Raw genomic sequence first — 6,530 nt, 5'->3', positions numbered from 1 at the left:
ATGTATACATATATATATATATATATATGTATATGTATACATATATATATTATATGTATGTAATATATAGTATATATATATGTATATGTATACATATATATATATATATATATACATGTACATATATGTATATATATAATATATATATATATGTGTATACATATATATATATATGTAATATATTATATATATGTACATATATATATATATATATATGTGTGTATACATATATATATATATATATGTAGTATATATATTATATATATATGTATACATATACATACATATATATATGTATACATATATTATATATATATGTATAACATATACATACATATATATATGTATACATATACATACATAATATATGTATACATATACATACATATATATATGTATACATATACATACATATTATATATATATGTATTACATATACATACATATATATATGTATACATATACATACATATATATATGTATACATATACAATACATATATATATGTATACATATACATACATATATATATGTATACATATACATAGCATATATATGTATACATATACATACATATATATGTAACATATACATACATATATATGTATACATATACATACATATACATACATATATATGTATACATATACATACATATATATTATATATATATATATACTCATATACATATATGTATACATATACATACATATATGTATACATATACCATACATATATGTATACATATACATACATATATATATATACATATACATACATATATATATACATATACATACATATCTGTATACATATATATATATATATACATATATATACACATATACATATACATATACATATAATAAAAAGGAAGGATGACCCTACTTTTGCTGCTGGTCCACATTACTTACAATAAATGGTTTAGAATGGAATGATGCACCAGAAACCAAAGCCCTTCTTTTCTATGATTGTTATAACAACAGAGGCTTCGTTATCCAATAAGAAACTATCTTCATTGTAAACAGAAAATGTTACTGTTATTCCAACTGTCAAGTACAATGCTTGTTGTATGCAAAACAATCCTTCAACTGACACTGGACACTCAATTTTCCAATTGTACCTTACAATTCAAAATATCACAAATAAGTGCAACATTAATAAAGTAAAGAAAGGCAACTTCCAACCCCTAACCTTTTGCCATAAGAACTGAACGCAAAATATGTAAACAAAGAATCCAAGGATCAAGAAGTCTTGAGTGGTAAACTATATCGAGTGCGTTTGTAGGAAAGCCATTACGTAGGGAAAATGCGTTTATTAACTTTTCACTCTATATATATATACATACATATATATATATATATATATATATATAATGGAGGTAATTTGAATTTTTATATATTTTTCGTATCAATTTTTTGGTGAGATATGTGTATAATGAAGGTATTCTATGTAATTGTTCTCTGGGGATGAACTACTATTTCCATAACTAAAAGACTAGGAAAAAGGGGACTTTTTTTTTTTACTTTTTTTTTCTATTGCCTTCCATTATCATGTTCCTACTTTTTGCTCTTTTACTTTAAACCGAATTGTAATCTGCTATGTTGATAAAGGTAAAAAAAAAAGGCGTACGGATAGCGTGAAATTGGAACGAAAAATTCTTGAATATCATGTATAAAATAAGAATATATTCAGGAAATACACAAGGACATTAATATATTTTACATTATTAATCATAGTTATGAATGTACATAATTAAGCTTATATCAGTCTCTATGATAGATTTTTTAAAATCTCCTCGAAACATACCAACATTACCAGCAGAGAAATGTCATGATCTCATAGGAAGGATCAAATAACGTTTCTAAAGGAGCGCAGCCATTCATAAATGTTATCGTCATCCATCATCATTGCTTTTCCCGCATATTATATAGAAGAAACAACAATAACAGCCTATAAGTAGTAGACGTAGAAAATAAAATCGATAATAATATACTAGAACAAATAAATAAACTTTCAAATAATTAATAAAAAAAGGAACACAGAAGTACTACAAATAATAAGGTTAAATAAGTTTTTTTTTTTATCTTCATGTTATAGCTTCAATATTATATTTCACCTCAGTTAAAGAAAACTTTTCATCTGAGGTTAGATATTAGGATGTCTAATATTATTTGGTGTAAATATCCTACCATGGTTCAGTGTTTTTTATTACTACATGTACAGTAATGCATACAGTATAAAAATCAACTTTTGATGGCTTTTGTGGACTATGAAAAAGCCTTTGATTGTGTGCACTGACCAATCTTATGGAGAGTTATGCGTTATCATAGAGTTCTTCTTAGATATGTAAATTTGATTACGTTTGTTCATGAGCATAGCAAGTTCAAAGTTAATGTTACAGGATTCCTATCAAATGAATTTTCCTGTAAACAGCAAAATACTCACCTATATTGTTTATCTTTTGTAATGCGTAGAACAGTTGGATATTTTGGAGAAGTATTGGATTGGATTGGTAATAGAACATTTGCAGACCTAGAGTGAGCTGATGATGCTTTCCTTATTAGCAGAACACCACAGGATTTATAATGCTTGCTTACCAGAATGCATAAAATATATCAGGAGGTTCGAGTTAAGTAAAAAAAAAAAGAGAGAGATAATGAGAACGGAATATGCAATGGTAGATAAAATGTCACTGGGAGAAAGAATTGATGAGTGGAATCATTTAAGTATTTAGGATCTATGATCTCCTATACAGGCTCTTTAGAATTAGAGTTTAGTGAAAGATTGAAAAACGCAATCGGACAATTGTTAGGTGGAGTAAAATTTGGAGATCAAATTGCCTAAAACTGCATATAAAAATCGGGCTATATGTCAGTTTAGTGATATCTGTGTCACTGTATGATATGAGTCGTAGTAGGACAATGAAACAATCTCCAATAGATTTAGTAGACTTGAGAACAAACCCTCAGAATAATATTGGGAGTTAAATAGCAGGGATAGTATTAGTAATTACATTAAAGAAAGATTACTCAAGTGGCATATGTGGATGAGATCATGGCGAGGGGTAGGTGAAGATGGTTTAGGCATTTTTCTTTTTTTGCACTTCTCAAGAGATATTTGTTCACCAAACGTTTAACTGCGCTCTGCCAAGTCACTAGGAGAGTTGGAAGACCCAAGCGTACATGGCTGAGGACTATGAAGAGCGGATTTGGAGATGATGAATGGAGAATTATTTAATTATATGTTTAAGATAGGGGACCACTGGAAAAATCTAACCGAGGCGCTTTACGTCAATAGGAATAGGAGGAGATGACGATGATGATGATGAGTCATTATATAATTCATTTCATTAACATTTTACAGTAAGCTAATTCACATGGGTAATAACACTATTTCTTTTTCATTTACTCTTCCGGCTGAAAACTCATATATATAATAAGAAAAGGAACTTTCATCAAAGGTTTTCCCAACGCACTTAGATCATCCTTTCCCTTTACGATGAATGAAAAGTTTAGACATTCAATGGATCGACGAGATTGCTCCTTGAATTTTTGAGATTTAAGTTTTCAAACTTTAATTTCTTGATTTTAACTTCCAGAGAAGGTTTTTGGAAAACAATGTAAAATTTCTTATTCTAATTAAGCCTTAGTCATCTTTCAGTAACAATATCTAGTTCAGTTTCATTTTGTATTTAACCTCAGTTTGTACACACATACACACTCACATACACCAACACACACACGTGTATATATATATATATATATATACATATATATATATATTCATATATATATATATTATACATATATATATTATATATATACATATATATATATTCATATATATATATGTATATATTATATACATATTTATATATATATATATATATATATACAGATATATATGTCTATATATATAGTATATACATAAACAGTATATATATAAATATATATATATATACAGTATATATATATATATATATATATGTATGTATATATGAGTATATATATATATATATATATATACATATACTGTATATATATATATATATATATATGTATATATATATATATATATGTGTGTGTGTGGTGTGTGTGTGTGTTTGTGTGTGTGTGTAGAAATCACGAAAGGTGACACGTGATGAATATAAAATGTATTATAGCCACGAAAGGAAAAATGAAAAAGACTTGATTGGAGTTAGTACTTTCATCCACATAGGACATTATCAAACTCAGCAATGAGAATACATATACAAATACGATGTCTTTGTATATGTATTCTCATTGCTGAGTTTGATAATGTCCTGAGTGGATGAAAGTACTAACTCCAATCAAGTCTTTTTCATTTTTCCTTTTATGGCTATAATACATACATATATATATATATATATATATATATAAAGAGAGAGAGAGAGAGAGAGAGAGAGAGAGAGAGAGTAGTTTTAAAATTGCGAGACTAGTGATCAAACTACTATAAATAAAAAGTACCAAGTGGAAATTATTGTAAAGTATGCACCAACAACATTTCAGTGACACAAAGTGAAGAATAGAAACTTTTTATGAAGGTCTGAAGACATTTGTCAAAAAAAAACAAGACATAATTTACATTTTTTTTTTTCTGTGATTTCTCTGATAAAGTAGGTCCAAAGAACAGAGGAAAATCAGCAGCAGGTAAATCTGTAATAAGCACAGTAAATGAGAGAGGCGGCATATTTGTAGAATTTGCGGAAAGAAACAATCCGAAAACCGTAAACATCTTTTTCTATAAAAATGAAACATAGAACATGGATATGCAGAAACCCAAATGGGGAAAAAAAAAAAAATTAATCTCGATGAAATACTTAAACAAGTTGAAGTCAAAGTTGACCATTGAATATTCAGGAGCAAAATTTGTCTAGATCCGAGGGAAAGATAGAGGAAAAACTAATTTTATGAAAGAAAAATAGACACTCCAGTAATAAGGCAAAAAATCTGATGAGTTTAGTTAAGAAATACAAAATAGGATTCCCAGGTATATGATGGAATGAAAGCAATTAAAAGAAATAAAATAATTTAACAAACAATATTTGGAAAAGCTCCTAAACAAAAGCCTGATAAAAAATGATTGTAAATGGCGTTAAAATCCAAGAAAGGTTAAATAAAATTATCAGAGGTATCCAAAACAATAAATAAACTAAAAACCAAAGAAATTCGTAAACGCAATCAGCCCAAAATTGAGGAAACACTAAAAATAAGGGATAAGCATCAAATGGATAAAATAACTCTGAAGGTGGCCCAAAGGATGCTTGTTTTCAAAGGAGAAAAGGGAAATATTATAAACAAAAGAGATGGAGTGATAAAACACAGTGCAGGACTTTTAAACAATAATGCATAGTAGTGGTATAAGAGATAACTTCTCCAATAGAAATAATGAAACACTTGAGCTGATACCAAAACGTAACAGTAGGAGAAGTAAAGAAAGCATCAAAAGTCACGAAGAGAGGCAAAACAGCAGGAAAAGATAGCCTAACAGTTGACTTGATAAAAAATGGAGGAGATTTTATATTGGTAAAAATTGCTAAAATCTACACAAATCATCTGCAAGAATGATCTATTCTATACCTACATATTGAAAAAATTACATCTGAAAAAGTATTGCCCAATAAGTTTATTTTCAGTAATATACAAACTATTCACAAAGATCATATTAGACCAAATAGAAAATCAGCTAGACTTTAATCAACCAAGAAAGCAGGCATGCTTTAGAACTGGGTATTCAATAACTGACCATATCAAAGTGATTGGCCATCCAATGAAAAAATCCACAGAGTATGACAAACCACTATGTATGGCATTTACAGACCTGCCCAAAAATGGTTCTGTCAAAACCTCAGCAGTAATAAATTGGAATATGTCTGGTTTTCGAAAAACATTTAAATTATCAGGATGAACTTGATAGTAACCGAGTAAAAATTATGTTTTTGCAGAAACTGAACGGCAACATGTCTGTTAGGGACTATCCTTCATTCAAAGAAAAAGTAAAATAAATATTTTGGAACTGCGTAATTTGAAGTTCACTGAAAAAAAGGTTGACGCATTTGAGAAAAAAAAGAGTATATTACAAGGAGAATTAATTTTTTGTCCAGGAATTCAAAATCTCTCAGAATAACCAATGAATTATTATCCCATTTTCCGCAAGCGACACATATTGATGAATGATAGCTAGGGAAAAAGGATGGACTTTGTCTAAGGAGGTAGGGATAAGATTATTGACCAATTTGATCGATGTACTTACAACAGATGAAAGATCAAGACATAGTAATGATAAATATACATATAGTAATAATTCTCAAATCTTCTTTCTCGCTTTTATCCCTACATTAGGAGGTCAGTTGCTTTTATCAAAGACACACTCTTCCACCAAAGATCTTCTCTCCAGATCCTTTGCAAGGGATCTAACCTGAACTTTTCCCGGTAAATTTACTTCAAGTTTGGTGTTTTATTCATCTCTGTGCGTAAGTAAAACATCGTATTGAATTATTTACCTAC

At 28.3% G+C, this 6,530-nt stretch overlaps 1 protein-coding gene across 1 annotated transcript in view; it reads right to left on the bottom strand.

Annotated features, from left to right (window-relative positions):
* LOC137648322 (uncharacterized) overlaps positions 1 to 1,204 on the bottom strand; it is a 37,294-nt gene extending 36,090 nt beyond the window's left edge. Inside the window, exon 1 of the mRNA XM_068381250.1 lies at positions 915 to 1,204. The gene's annotated coding sequence lies outside the window, so the exon portion shown is untranslated. The remainder of the gene's footprint in view (positions 1 to 914) is intronic.
* Between the last annotated feature and the right edge of the window lie 5,326 nt (positions 1,205 to 6,530).

Source organism: Palaemon carinicauda, chromosome 1 (assembly GCF_036898095.1).
Source record: "Palaemon carinicauda isolate YSFRI2023 chromosome 1, ASM3689809v2, whole genome shotgun sequence".
Classification (NCBI taxonomy): domain Eukaryota; kingdom Metazoa; phylum Arthropoda; class Malacostraca; order Decapoda; family Palaemonidae; genus Palaemon; species Palaemon carinicauda.
Note: the sequence above shows the minus strand (reverse complement) of the source record. Positions and strands in the feature narration are given on the sequence as shown.